Raw genomic sequence first — 15,748 nt, 5'->3', positions numbered from 1 at the left:
AAAAAAGCTGGTGGTTTATAGAAGACGCCCAGACATGGTCTCCTCTGCTCTCCTGGATCTTGCACCTTCCTGATAGATGCTATCGACCACTGAACGATGTCTTCTTATTGTTGTTGTCAATGGAGGATTATACGTCGGTGATTCCAACACAGTCGCCCGTCGTGTGTGGGAGGTCTGTCGCCTGGCGCGGTTCAGCTCCGCCGAGCTGCCACACGCTCCTCATTACGCTCACGGATTAATTGGGCGGATATGTGTTGGTGGAATAATCACAGAAAGATGCACAGAGACGTTTATTCTTTGTGAGTGTGCATTCAGGTTCGGGCTCAATGGGAGACTTTTCTTTATGCTTCTGTGTCTCTTTTCGTTCCCAAAGAAATTAATGAATGATTGAATTCACAGACTGATAAACTTAAATGTGGGATTTGTTTGGTTTGAACAGTATGAAAACAATTGTCGTCCTCGTCAGTTAAATGCAGCCTTTGAATCTCCGGGTTTTGTCGATAACGTTTAGTTTTCCGAAATTAATTCCCTGCTGCTTTTCTCCATCGCATTAGACTCTTAGTACTATTTCATTAAATCCCCGTCACCTGTTCATCCATTTGGTGTCATTGACGGTGCATTAAGGATTTGGGGCAGGCTAAACATTTGCTTTAAACCAAATTGGCTAAAAATACGATTGAGGACCCTGAGCAGATGGGTCCATTTGTTCCACATGGTCGCTGTTGGGTTGGATCAATGGTATCCACTACGGTAGAAAACCAGGGAAAGTGGTTGGAGGTTGTGGAACACAGACGTTATCGAGCATCTGAAGACAGACAGAAAGACAAAAAAAAAACATCCATCTGCCCAAATTGTTCATGAATCAATGTCATTCAATGTCCTAATCAGGCTTCTACAGCCGTCAGAGAAAAATGTAAAAAATGTAAGAAATACAATGACTATATTGTAGTATTTTACAAGAGTTTTAACATTGAACAGCATCGTTTCCTACGACTTGCTCAATGGCGCAAAACAAGGACGGACACAACACTGCATCTAACACAGGGTGTAGATGCGAACAGAATGTGTTTATTTACAAAAAGGGCCCTGTGGGCTTGACCCCTAATAATAATACAAATACAATACTAATATAATACTAATAATAAAAATACAATAATGATCCATGACTGGGACAGGGATCAGTTTTGGTCTCGTGTTGTGGTGGAGCATGAAGCGATGCAGTCGATATCACGAGTGATAGTGAAGAGTGATTTACTGTGAGTAAAGAGTGATTTAGTGACAATGACCTGGATCACACACTTTAATTCTGTAGTGTATATAGACCTCCAGCAGACTCTCCAAAAAACAAGATTTATAAGACTTTGTTCTTCAAGACCCAGATACTTATCATCTATGATCAGACCTCTGTCACTCTATAGACAATGTATGTGGAGCAGAGAAGAATAAGTACTCACATATGAGTTCCCCCTATGCACTATTAAATCTATTAATGTAAATTAATGTATTAATGTAAATTTAGAAAAATGGAAAATACAATAAGATAATCCTTTATTGACTCAGAGATACAGTGAGTAATAGGCTTTGACTATGAAATATAACATTTATTCATCATCTTCATCAGGTCTCTTGCTCGGCGACGGGGGCGACACCATGCGTAGAGCCAATCAGTTTCACCAATCTTCTCCATTTGGGTCGGTCCAGTGCTAGGGACTCGGCTTCAACAAGCGACAGGTCCATTTGGTGTAGGTCGCTAGTGACGACATCAATCCATCGGGTGCGGGGGGCACCGCGGGGGCGTTTCAAGCCGGCAGCTTTAGGTTGGAAGTGGAGGATAGCATGAGTAGGGTGATCCGAGGGGAGCCTTTTGACATGGCCATACCAGCGCATCCGACGCTGCGCTGCCAGGTGGGACGCAGGGGGCTGTTGGGTGCGTTCCTGCAGCATGATGTTGGAAACCCTATCTTGCCATTTTATCCCCTCTATTGAGCGCAGTGCTCTGGTGTCAACATGTAACATTTATTGTAGACTATTATTGTAGAATAGGTGTCTCAGTGAACACTTATGCAAGTTGCTAAAAAGCTGTTTGGCTACGTAACGTCACAATGGTTCTGTTAATAATGCGCTGCGCTTTGGTTAAAGGAGAATACAGTTAAATTAAACATGGAACATTCTTTTAAAGGGGACCTATTGTGAAAAACTAACTTTTTCAGTGCTTGTGCACATACATTTGGGTCTCTGATGGGCCTACTAAAACACAAACTTTGAAATAACACAACTCAGGCAGCTTTTTTGTGAGCTGTCAGTTCAGAAAACATGTCCTGAAACAACCCGTTTACATTTGCAGCCAAACCCTATGTCACATTGGGCTTCTGTAGAATTAGTACCACCCCCCATCTGAGTAACTCAACAAACAAAAAAATCTTTGTTTGTTTGTTGAAAAAAGAGAGAAAGAGAAAGAAGAAAGAAAGATGGAGGAATTAATACCAACTGTCCGTGAAGAAACTGCAGATGATGGAAATGTAAGTGTTTCAAAAATAATTCTGCTGTGATCCGCTGTGCGTATTCAAACAAAACCAATAAAAATAGTGTGTTATTATTGTAGACAAAAGTCCCCCTGTGCGGTGTCTCTTTTCTTCTTTCCTTGATATTCCTTTCCACTCTTTTGTTTATATTGCATTCAAATACATGGGGTATCAACCTTAAAAAAAGATAATCCGGTAGCCTTGTCCGCCATCTTGGTTGTGCTAAAACTCTGCAGCGTCATTGCTTCATGTCCTGCCTCCTGTACACTCTACCCAGGCTCCGCCCCTTGTCTAAACCAAACTGATTATTTCCAGGTTGTGTAAACTGTCGTGTTCAAAATTTCCAAATCCGGAATGATGCAATGAAACTGGAACTTTGAGCTACGGAGAGTTTATTGGACGGTTTGAGAATCTACCAAAAGAAATCAAAAAACTTTATATGTCGAGGTAGTGAGTCCTAAGCAGCGTGTCTCATCTAGCAGACATTTCACCCAGGAGTCCACTCAAACTTTTTTTCGCTCATCCCTTTGTGAAAAACGACACAACCCCCTTTGTGGAGAGGTCTCTCCTTTGCGATTTCCCATCCCCCGAGTATCTAGTTTCAGACTCCCCGCTGTGTGTGTGCCTGATTAACCATTTCAGTGCCGGTTTCTAACTGGATGAGTAGATACACACAGTGTCTTTATACATGTTTTTGTATGTTTTGGCTGTGACTGATCAATGAAAATGTATTTCATAATTACCCACAATATGAATGATAGTAATGTATATAAATACATTCATCTAATGTATACTGTAGTATACACACATATAGTTTTGCTATCGAGGATTAGTTCAATCTGTAATGTTATAGTTATAATCATAGTAGTATAGTTATATGTAGTATGTTATAGTTATAGTATATATATATATATACAGTGGGGCAAAAAAGTATTTAGTCAGCCACCAATTGTGCAAGTTCTCCCTCTTAAAAAGATGAGAGAGGCCTGTCATTTTCATCATAGGTACACTTCGACTATGAGAGACAGAATGGGGGGAAAGAATCCAGGAAATCACATTGTAGGATTTTTAATGAATTAATTGGTAAATTCCTCTGTAAAATAAGTATTTGGTCACCTACAAACAAGCAAGATTTCTGGTTTTCACAGACCTGTATCTTTTTCTTTAAGAGGCTCCTCTGTCCTCCACTCGTCACCTGTATTAATGGCACCTGTTCGAACTCGTTATCACTATAAAAGACACCTGTCCACAACCTCAAACAGTCCCACTCCAAACTCCACTATGGCCAAGACCAAAGAGCTGTCAAAGGACACCAGAAACAAAATTGTAGACCTGCACCAGGCTGGGAAGACTGAATCTGCAATAGGTAAGCAGCTTGTTGTGAAGAAATTAACTGTGGGAGCAATTACTAGAAAATGGAAGACATACAAGACCACTGATAATCTCCCTCGATCTGGGGCTCCATGCAAAATCTCACCCCGTGGGGTCAAAATGATCACAAGAACGGTGAGCAAACATCCCAGAGCCACACGGGGGGACCTAGTGAATGACCTGCAGAGAGCTGGGACCAAAGTAACAAAGGCTACCATCAGTAACACACTACGCCGCCAGGGACTCAAATCCTGCAGTGCCAGACGTGTCCCCCTGCTTAAGCCAGTACATGTCCAGGCCCGTCTGAAGTTTGCTAGAGAGCATTTGGATGATCCAGAAGAGGATTGGGAGAATGTCATATGGTCAGATGAAACCAAAATACAACTTTTTGGTAAAAACTCAATTTGTCGTGTTTGGAGAAGAAAGAAAGCTGAGTTGGATCCAAAGAACACCATACCTACTGTAAAGCATGGGGGTGGAAACATCATGCTTTGGGGCTGTTTTTCTGCAAAGGGACCAGGACGACTGATCCGTGTAAAGGAAAGAATGAATGGGGCCATGTATCGTGAGATTTTGAGTGAAAACCTCCTTTCATCAGCAAGGGCATTGAAGATGAAACGTGGCTGGGTCTTTCAGCATGACAATGATCCCAAACACACCGCCTGGGTAACGAAGGAGTGGCTTCGTAAGAAGCATTTCAAGGTCCTGGAGTGGCCTAGCCTGTCTCCAGATCTCAACCCCATAGAAAATCTTTGGAGGGAGTTGAAAGTCCATGTTGCCCAGCTACAGCCTCAAAACATCACTGCTCTAGAGGAGATCTGCATGGAGGAATGGGCCAAATTACCAGCAACAGTGTGTGAAAACCTTGTGAAGACTTACAGAAAACGTTTGACCTCTGTCATTGCAAACAAAGGGTATATAACAAAGTATTAAGAATAACTTTTGTTAATGACCAAATACTTATTTTCCACCATAATTTGCAAATAAATTCTTTAAAAATCAGACAATGTGATTTTCTGGATTTTTTTTTTCTCATTTTGTCTCTCATAGTTGAGGGGTACCTCTGATGAAAATAACAGGCCTCTCTCATCTTTTTAAGTGGGAGAATTTGCACAATTGGTGGCTGACTAAATACTTTTTTACCCCACTGTATATACATTTATTTTTTCCTCACAATTCCCTCCTTGGACACCGTGTCCACAACAAAATATGTATAATACAATGAAACAATTCTGCATAGCATGATGTGCACACGGCTCCAGGAGTGATTGGCAGGGAAAACCCCATTTGTCTCAGCAGGAAAACCTGCCAACATCCGTATTATTGAACGTGCGGATGGCATTCACTCATCACCTGGACCATTTACAATAAAATAGAAAACTAGCACAGAGTAATTTCTTAGGAGCAGTGTCTTCCTTGGTGTGATATAGGATCTCGCAGCTTTTTAGCTCTTAACCTCACATGTACAGCTCCTACCTGTGCAATCCCACTTTATTATGGAACAGAAATCAACCTTGAATGCCAGGATTTGTCCTTCATAGGCCTAAATGACGAGAACTGTTTCTTTCATTCGGCCCCACTCTGCGACCTTTGTCATATACTGTTTCATACGATAATTGGGGTCCCACTTGGTAAGAATATGTATGGGGTCCAGGACCAGGACTTCGACTAGGGTAAACAAGAAAAACAATTTCCACATGGTTATTTACAGAATGCTTGTGTCTTCCAGCTGGATCCTCGTTTCTTTGAGAGTTCTTGCGGGTGGGGTGGCAGGGGCACAGTGGGAGAGGTGGTGCCAGAGAGCACCAGTTTTACCTTTGACCTTTACTGCATGTGAGGTGTCAACACTACCTCCTAAAGTCCACCTTGGCTCGGGCCACTTCCCTTTGTGGACCTTGATGCGGACCCAGTCTCCGGGGCTGACCACGATGGGTGTGGGGCAGTCTGGGACAGTGTTCTTGACCTGTGAATACAAAACTCGAGATACTGTGGTTAGTGCTTTGACATATTCAGAAAAACCTTCCTGGAAATCATCAAAAGCAGGTGATTTAGCTGGTAGTTTGTGAGGCATGGGGCGGCCTTTTAATATCTCGTATACATTAATGCTAGGGGCAGGGCATCTACCCACGTTAGTTTAGTCGTTTCTGAGTTGCTGTTTTGTCTCTACCAGCACTTTGGCCATTTTTTCCTTCAACTTCTGGTTTGCCCTTTCCACTAGGCCTTGTGACTGGGGGTGATAGACTGAACCATATCTATGGGAGATACCTAATGCCTGTTCTACCTGTCTGAGTTTGTTGCTGGTAAAATGAGATCCATTGTCCGAGCAGATAACTGTGGGGTAACCCCACCGAGGAATGAGTTCTTTCCTTAACCATTTAATCACTGATTCTGCGTCCTCTCTTTTGCAAGGGACTGCCTCTACCCATTTGGAGAATCGATCTACCATCACGAGTAGGTATCTGTACCCTTTCACTCTGTTGTCCCGGCCCATGTCTGTGTAATCTATGCATATTTCTCTGAAGGGGTAGGGGGGCACTGGCTATGTTCCCAAAGGTCTTTGGTAGACTGTCTTCTTATTTAGCCCGTGACAGACTGCGCATTCTGCAATATGGTTGGCCACCATTTCCTCCAGGTAGGGATGCCACCAGTCCGGTCTGAGCCTGTTGGTGGTTCTTTTAGGGCCTTTATGAGTCTGTCCATGTGCATACTTGATGAGGTAGACCAGGAGTGCGACTGGTGCTACTGGGCGCCCATCGTGGCTTCTACATAGGCCGCTGGTGCATGTGGCTCACACATTTTTTTTTTTTCCCCTCACAAAATGCGTATGACACGGACAATCTACAGTTGTGAGCTACATGTGTGAAAGAGCAACTCCGGAAACCCAGATCTGATTTTCTGGATATTGTCTGGAGTTCATGTGTGAAAGGAGCAGAGAGAGAGAGAGAGAGAGAACCATTTTAACACTTAAATTTGACATAAATTAAACAAAAATAGAGACAAAAGGGAAACAACTATATATATCCAAATATGGAAATATATAAACACACATTCATACAAAATATATACAGCACACACACACAAATCAATCAATCTATTAACCATGATTTACAAAGACTCAAGGGCTGCCATGCAGGTCCTTGGTCAACAAAGTCCACAAAGTGTCCTCCTCTCTGTGGGGTCAGAGGTCACTCTTCCATCAAGCAGGTACATGCCAGCCATTAAAGAAACCGGGGTTTTGAAAACCCATTGAAAGAAACAAAAGAAAAGAGTTAAACATAGAAAACCAGGTCTAAAACAGGCAGAAAAATAATAGCACTATTAGGTTTTAAAATGTTGTCTCTTTTTTTCCTCTGCTCCCTCCTAAGCGTGGTGATACATTTTCTGACCTGTGACGTTTCTTTTTATCTCAAGCTTCCAAACATGCTACTTTTGGCATTGTAGAAACAGTTTCAATTAATTTATCATCATCAGGGATATGATCCTTAACATTAACAGGTTTTCCAAATTTTTCATCTTGAAATGTGTGTTGTGGTGTGTAGAGGTCCTGGGAATCTAAAGCTGACATACCGTCAGAATCAGAACCACCCACTCTCTAGTCCTTCTCGTGCCTGTAGCTGTCAGTGAGAATGTTCAGCCATTTCCCTCTGGTCTCAGTCCTGCACCTCCTGCTTCTCCGGGGAATTGCTGCCTGTTGCCCCACGTTTTCAGAAGCAGCTGCTGTGGATGCAGCCGGTGCAGCGGCCGCTGTGGGAGCAACGGCGGGTGCCGTGGTTGCTGCAGGTACAGCCTTCGCTGTGGGTTGCTGCCGTTGCTGCCGTTGCTGCGGGTGCAGCGGTTGCTGCGGGCGCAGCCTTTGCTGCGGGTGGAGCGCCACCGCCATCCACCATTTGCTCTACCTGCTCTCGCCCGGCTGCCTGCACCGTGCAGACAGGCAATTTTAATATGCCCAACGTCCCCACATTCAAAACATTTAATTTTTTGCACTGCAATACACCATATAATAACCCCCCTCCTGTTTTACACTGAACAACACGTCCATTACCTGGTCTTGTGAAATTTAAATCATGAAGATCTGTCTCCTTGGTGACTGAACAGCTTCTCACTCTGACAGCCCAGAGGCACGTTTCAGAAAGGTCTGGCAATTTTCCCAAAGCACGTGAGCTCCCTCTTCCAGGGCCTCGTTCGGTGTGAACCGAGGAACACCAGAGAGGCTGACTCTAGTGGACAGGACGGGCAGAGGGGACACTTGTTGATACACATCATTAAGGCTAAGGCCGTGCTTGATGAACTGAGCAACAAAGCATTCTTCTTTCAGAAACACCACCACCGCTATATTCTTCTGAGATGCAAACAACAGATTCCCATGACCGACCTGCTCTCCTGTAGTGAGCAGAACCTGCTCCACAGGCCATCTTACATGGAACCACACGCACTCGGTTGGGGCAGCAGGGCTGACATCTTCCTGGGCGCCCCACACACACACACACACACTCAAGAACGTTCTCGACTAAAAACTACTGAAGTAGAATAGTGCACACTGACACTGGAAAAAAAAGAGCGAAAAATGAAAGGAGAAAACATTTACAGGCTATTCAAAAATCCGCGCCGCGGTCTCTCAACAAACACTCGCTTACACACCCAACTGCCAGCATGCACCACAGACAGAGACAGAGACAGAATAAAGATGGATGATATAACATAATAAAACCAATAACCTAATGATAAATAGCCAGTAGGACACATTTTCAGATGTTTTCCACCACAGTGCAGGTGATAAGTCCTCATACTAATTTCCAGTGATTTTTGTTTTTCTTCTTTCCAAACTGAGTTTACCTGCAGAACTTAACGCAGCAGAACGGCCATCCCGCAGCAGATGAAGCTGCATGCAGTAATGCCGGCCGTAATGCTGTGACTAAGCGGCTTAAGCCAAAACCCTGAAGCGCTTCAGATTATCACTGTGTCCTAATTGGAAATCTGTCACCTGTTCCTCTGCAGCTCGCACCCACTTTGACATTTCTTACAATTAACGTGGCGGCGAGCGAGGGACGGACGCCTTAATCCGGGCTGATTGGAGGACAAACAGATAATGGTTTGTGTCAGCGGCTTTGTTAGAGTGGCGTGTGGTGCAGACTCTTAATTTGAAAGGCTCCCGCACGTCGCCCAGTCATTAACAGAGTTATTAGCGCTTGTCCCTCACTGCTTCCTCCATGAAGATGTCAGGTCCGTTGATGTGTCGCACGACACAGCCAGGCACCAGGAGACACGTTCATTAAGACAAAGAATGACGGTTTTGAAACTTTGACTGCCGTCAACCAACCCAAAAATGTATATGTGAAATGTGATGTTATTTTTCAAAACATTATGACAAACCAAGGCAAGTTCACTTGTAATGCAGATTTCACACCCAGGGCAATTCAAAGTCCTTACCATGAAGCAGAATACATTGTATAATAAGCGATTACAGGTGAAGTGAAAATGAAAGTGAAAATTAAATTCAACATGGCGGGACTCAAACCTACATCCACTTTGCTCTTTGGTATCTGACCCAGCCTAAACACATAAACATGGTAGGACTAAAACCTACATGCACTTTGATCTTTGGCAAACAGACCTGGCCTACAAATGTATGCATGGCAGGATTCAAACCTCCATCAACTTTGATATTTGGAACCATATGCTAGGGTCACACCAGGGGCGACGGGGCTGCAGCATGAAGCCAAGTGTCTCATGTCTCATGGCCAGGTCTCTGTGCCCCTGGCTTTTGTGGGCGTGTTGGCTCAAAATCGACTAGTGCGTGTGGGCGCGGCCAACATTTCAAACCTTTTGCCCTTTCCATATTCAATAGAGGTTGGGGGAGTCTCTACCCACAGGTCGGGTTTTAAGGAAGGAGACGGAGTCTTTCTTGCCGTGGTGCGCCAACATTGCGAGAGGTTTTTTTTTTTACACAGAGGAACAAAAAGACTTGCCGGCCAGAAGTATTGATGATGATGATGATGATGATAATTTGGGGCGCAGGAGGAATGGCGGGTTGGCTGACGATCCCATGCGCCGATCCCCTCTGCAAGACAGACAAACATTATGAAAGCTCCCTTCCTCGAGTCGGACCAATCAGCGCCCACGCAGTGCTGATTGGTCCAATTCAAGGCAGCTTGGCGGTCGCGGGAATTGTGGATCTTGATTATTAGCCATAATGTCGTAACCACTTAAGGTGGACTGACAAAGAGCTATGAGATTGTGAAACGATGGTATATGCTCCTGTAGAAGCCACAAGTCCGTACAATATCAACCTTGTTTTAAAGGGGACCTATTGTGAAAAATATATTAATTTCAGTGCTTGTGCACATCCATTTGGGTCTCTGATGGGCCTACTAACACGCAAACTTTGAACTTTTTTGTCAGTTCAGAAAACATGTCCTGAAACAAACCGTGCATCACATTTGCAGCCAAACCCTATGTCACGTTGGGCTTCAGCAGAATTAGAACCACCCCCCATCTGAGTTACTCAACAAGCCAACGAATCTTTTAAAAGAAGAAGAAAGAGGAATTAATACCAACTGTCCGTGAAGAAACCGCAGATAATGGAAAATATAAGTATTTTAAAAATAATTCTGCTGTGTGTTTCTTTCAAAAAACAAATGTGGTGGATAGACTGTAGGCTGTGACACGCGATCTACTGTGTATCCAAACAAAATCAATAAATTGTGTTTATTCTATGTCTTATTCTGTATTTATTTTATTTGTTTTATTTTCTAACATTGACATGAAACAAAAAATCCCAGTGTGTGGTGTCTTCCACAAGCTTGAAGCACAGGAACAAAAGTCTTAACAAATGTTGAAATAAGGCCTTAAATCTAATGAGTGAGTATTCAGATTGCTCATTTTTTTACCTCAAATTTGTTCAGAAACAGATTTTGATGGACTCATAAGGTAAAATCAGTGAAGGTTTACACTATATACAACGGAACCTGGAGTAAAGCTCAAACCCCATTGGCTCACAGAACTAGGTGCCTCAAGAGGGTGGCTCCCCCCATACAAAACAGCCGTTTTGGAATAGTATGGTATAGACAAGAGTTAGAATGGTAAGAATGGCTTGTTGAAAAGGAGCATATTAGTTCTGCTTTAAAAAAAAAACATGTTTTGTTTGTGATGTTATGGAGAAGTACTACAATACCCACAATCCTAAACTGTAACAGTGACAACTCTGATTTGTGGAGAGGTTGCTGTTACCATGGAAATGTTTACCGTGCCCACGAACGTCACTGTTGGTTAGTGAGTTACTGCTACCACAGAACTGAAAAAATTAATATATACACACACACACACACACACACACACAACACACACTACAATATATTACAACAGTATGATCAACAGTATAGATACTATAATAATGACAAAGGTCAAATTCAAGAAAAAGCAGGCTAGACTATCGTTAGGTTGCAAGTCGTGATTGTGGCTATAGATAATGAAAACCCAAAATTCAGTGTCTCAGAAAATTAGAATATTACATAAGATGAATAAAAAAAAGGATATTTTAAACAGGCTTTCAGGCTTCTGAAAAGTATGTTCATTTCTATGCAATCAATACTCGGTTGGGCCTCCTTTGAATTACTGCATCAATGCGGCGTGGCATGTAGGCGATCAGCCTGTGGCACTGCTCAGGTGTAATGGAAGCCCAGGTTGCTTTGATAGCAGCCTTCAGGTCATCTGCATTGTTGGGTCTGGTGTCTCATCTTCCTCTTGACAATACCCCATAGATTCTCTATGGGGTTCAGATCAGGGGAGTTTGCTGGCCAATCAAGCACAGTAACACCATGGTCATTGAACCAGCTTTTGGTACCTTTGGCAGTGTGGGCAGGTGCCAAGTCCTGCTGGAAAATGAAATCAGCATCTCCATAAAGCTTGTCAGCAGAAGGAAGCATGAAGTGCTCTAAAATGTCCTGGTAGATGGCTGTGTTGACTGTGGACTTCAGAAAACACAGTGGACCAACACCAGCAGATGACATGGCAGCCCAAATCATCACTGACTGTGGAAACTTCACACTGGACTTCAAGCAATGTGGATTCTGTGCCTCTCCACTTTTCCTCCAGACTCTGGGACCTTGATTTCCAAATTTACTTTCATCTGAAAAGAGGACTTTGGACCACTGAGCAACGGTCCAGTTCTTTTTCTCCACAGCCCAGTTAAGACACTTCTGACGTTTTATCTGGTTCAGGAGTGGCTTGACACGAGGAATGCGACATTTGTAGCCCATGCCTAGGATTCGTCTGTGCATAGCACAGTTTTAGTCCACTCCTTGTGAAGCTCCCCCAAATTTTTTAATGGATTTTGCTTGACAATCCTCTCAAGGCTGCAGTTATCCCTTTTGCTGGTGCACCTTTTCCTACCACACGTTTTCCTTCCACTCAACTTTCTATGAATATGCTTGGATACAGCACTCTGTGAACAACCAGCTTCTTTAGCAATGACCTTTTGTGGCTTACCCTACTTGTGGAGAGTGTCAATGGGTGTGACACCACGACTTTCCAAAATTGTACTTTTTCACAATATTCAAATTTTCTGAGACACTGAATTTTGGGTTTTCATTATCTATAGCCACAATTATCAAAATTTCAAGAAATAAAGGCTTGAAATATTTCACTCTACATGTAATGAATCTATATAATATATGGGTTTCACTTTCTGAAATGAGTGACAAAAAATATTGAACTTTTTTATGATATTCTAATTTTATGAGATGTACCTGTATATAAATAGATGGTGCCATGTGTACTTTATTTTTTTTAATGGAGTAGCTGTTTTCTTAGCAAAATAAATTACCTTTCAAAAAAGGTTACGCAACTAGTTTTGCCGTCCATCTCTTAAAATAAAAAATTGTCCTTATTGGAGAAACAAAAAAATCATAAAAAATTTCCTTATTTTATGGATATTTTAATGGACATTTTTCATAAAAAAATAATAAAATTGCTCAATCATGAACAATACGCAGTGGTCCGTGAGTCCATTTTCCAAGGATCAGTGCCATTGAGAGCGTATCTTCCCTCCTAATGGAAGTCCCCCGGCACTCAGCACTACTCATTTGCATAAAGCTGAAATCTGCTCAACTTTCTTGTTGCCGTGAAGCTGTGAAGCTCATCGCCAGACGTAGCACCGCCCCCTGCAGCTCGATGAAGCCAAGCTCCATTTGAAATGCACGCAGCCTGTTGCTTTGCAGCGCATGTGCATCAGTGGTGTTACCGTACCTTAATATATCCTACACTATTAAACACGACTTAAACATTATCCTTGGGTCGTTGGGATTTAATCCTACATTCTGCATCCCCTTCTTTTGGAATCCAACCCAGAAGGCAGCAGCTCTTTTCTTAATTTTACTTCACGCCCCATTTGCTTGAGTTGGACAGTGCGATATCGGCCATACCGAACTGTAAAAGGGGGATATGCAGACCAATTTTCCCGGATCATTTAAATACATTTTCATCATGAGCTGAGTCTCAGTAGTTTTTAATTCCGCAGATCTAATTAACTTTTAATTCATCTAAAGGAAGATGAATGTGCTCTCTTCATGAGCGGAAGGAAAAACAGCCTCTAACCAGGCCCGCAGCGGACCATGGCAGTGCTTGATCCGGAGTATTTCTGTCCACAGGAAAACTTCGACAGAAATAATCAAGACAGTTAATTGATTCATTTGCTGTGAATTAATATGAATTAATCAATTATGGCTCTTGGAAAGCAGAGACCTGTGAAAGGGTTTTTATTGAGATGTATTTTTTAAAGTGGAGGGGTTAGGGTTAGGAGCTGCAATGCCTGTGTTGGTATTCTTCTGTTTTCCAAAGACAAAATCTTTTTTTTTTTTTTTTGGTTCCCATCTTCATGTTCCATCACAGTTAATGTAATTACAGATGTATGACTGGGGAAATAAGGTTTGTGTCAACATCATTTACCAGTGGTAAATATGAGTAGGATTCACTGTAGCTTTCTCAAAGCTCGGGTATATCCGACGAGAATGTGAAACATGCAGTATCTGATCTGACCTGTAGGGGTGCAACGCTCAATCGTAGCATAAGAATTTCATATGACGATATACATCATAGAGCTTATGCATATCTGCACATTTATTTGTGACATTAAAATAAATGTACACATTTTTTATGTTTATTATTCATTGAGACATGTTAATAACCGCCAGGGGGCAGAATCACCAATTAATCCAACTTTTCTTGTAGTTGAGTTTAATTAATTGGAGGGTTTCGCTTGAAAACTATGTTATATATTGCATACACTAAACTATGTAAAAAACTGCAAAAGAAAAAAATTATATATACTGTATATATATATTAGCATTTAATTGCCTTTATTACAGTTTATTCACATTTAACCCATTCCGCTTATCACACATGAATGATTCCTTTGATTTTTGTTCGAATTCAGAGGTTGTTTCTTCTTAGTTTTTTTTTCGTCATTTGTTTCTTACTTTCCTTTGATTTTCTTCCATCGTCCTTCCATCCCTCCTTCCCAGCTCTCTCTCTCTCTCTCTCTTTCTCTCTCTCTCTCTCTCTCTCTCGCCCTTTATCGCTCTCTCTCCCTCTCCGTCTCTTTCGATCACTTAATTTAATAGCAACTAGGAATTAGCAGAAGCTCTTTGGTGTCTGTTGCGTAAACACAGGCAGCCACACACACGCACGCACATGCACATGCACATGCACACACACACACACACACACACACACACACACACACACACACACACACACACACACACACACTGGCAGCAGCATACTAATGACATTTAATATCCAAAAGGGATTTTGTATTTGTTGTAACTTTTTTCTTTTCTTTTTTTTTCGGATACACCCTGCAGGATTGTCACGGAGCAACGTTGTGTGCTTTACTGAGGCGTTTCATCTGCTTTTCATGTGTTTTTTGAGACATGATTTGGTTTCTTCAGGATTTTCTTCCCTTTGATGAAAAGCAGAGTTTGCATGAAAGGGCTTCTGGCCTTTTGAACTAGCCAATGATTAGTCACAAGCCTGTGACAAAGACACTAATCTCAATATAAAGCAGAGGCAATGGGTCTGATGTGTATGAGGTTCAGTGTCAGCTCGCATTGTGTGTTTGCATGAGTTGAGTGTTTTGCTGAAGAGGCTGGAACACTGTTTGACGTGGCCGCATTGAAACAGAAGGTCCTGCAGGAAGATGGAGCTGAGCCGCCACACATTGCGTAGTGCAGGGTTTCCCCAACCTTTTTTTCTGCCACAACACATGTTTTATAATGAAAAAATCCCACAGTGATACCACCAGACCAGTAAATATGTCACAAACCCATAGAACTGTGAATAGAACGGCCTATTAGTAGTTTGTGATGCAAGACTCGCAAACGATTCGTTCCTAGTGGAAAAAAACGGGAGTCTGGAGTCAGTCCAGGCAAAAGAGTGGAGGGAATCTTTGACTCACAACCTGAAAATAATCAGTCAACAGTCACAGTCCAAGGCAAAACATCAGAAGACATTTGGCATCATTCATATTAAATGTGACTGATTTACACTTTGCATTCCACCAAAATGAGCCAAATATCCCAGAATGCGATTTCACAGAATGACTATCCTGCGTCCTCCCGTCCCCGGGAGTCTGTACTCCCCAGTCGAACTTGCCAAGTCTGAACTACCAAGTCAGCAAGTCCGGACTTTGCGTACTTGGTATTGAGAAACGGCACTAATCTCAAAAAAAGAGTCAAACCTTTCATCACTACTAACAGTTCTCACTATTTCAGAGTGAAACGTGTTCTGATTACACAGAGCTGCTGTTCTGACTGGAACTGGTGAATTACATGAATTAGTCGAGCCTTGCAATTTAGATC

General features: G+C 42.4%; 1 protein-coding gene across 1 annotated transcript in view; it reads left to right on the top strand.

Annotated features, from left to right (window-relative positions):
- Nucleotides 1-15,748, top strand: part of LOC307242687 (protocadherin-15-like) — a gene marked incomplete at both ends in the record, with an annotated part of 287,981 nt that overhangs the window by 154,701 nt on the left and 117,532 nt on the right.

Source organism: Zeus faber (assembly GCF_960531495.2).
Source record: "Zeus faber genome assembly, chromosome: 16".
Classification (NCBI taxonomy): domain Eukaryota; kingdom Metazoa; phylum Chordata; class Actinopteri; order Zeiformes; family Zeidae; genus Zeus; species Zeus faber.
Note: the sequence above shows the minus strand (reverse complement) of the source record. Positions and strands in the feature narration are given on the sequence as shown.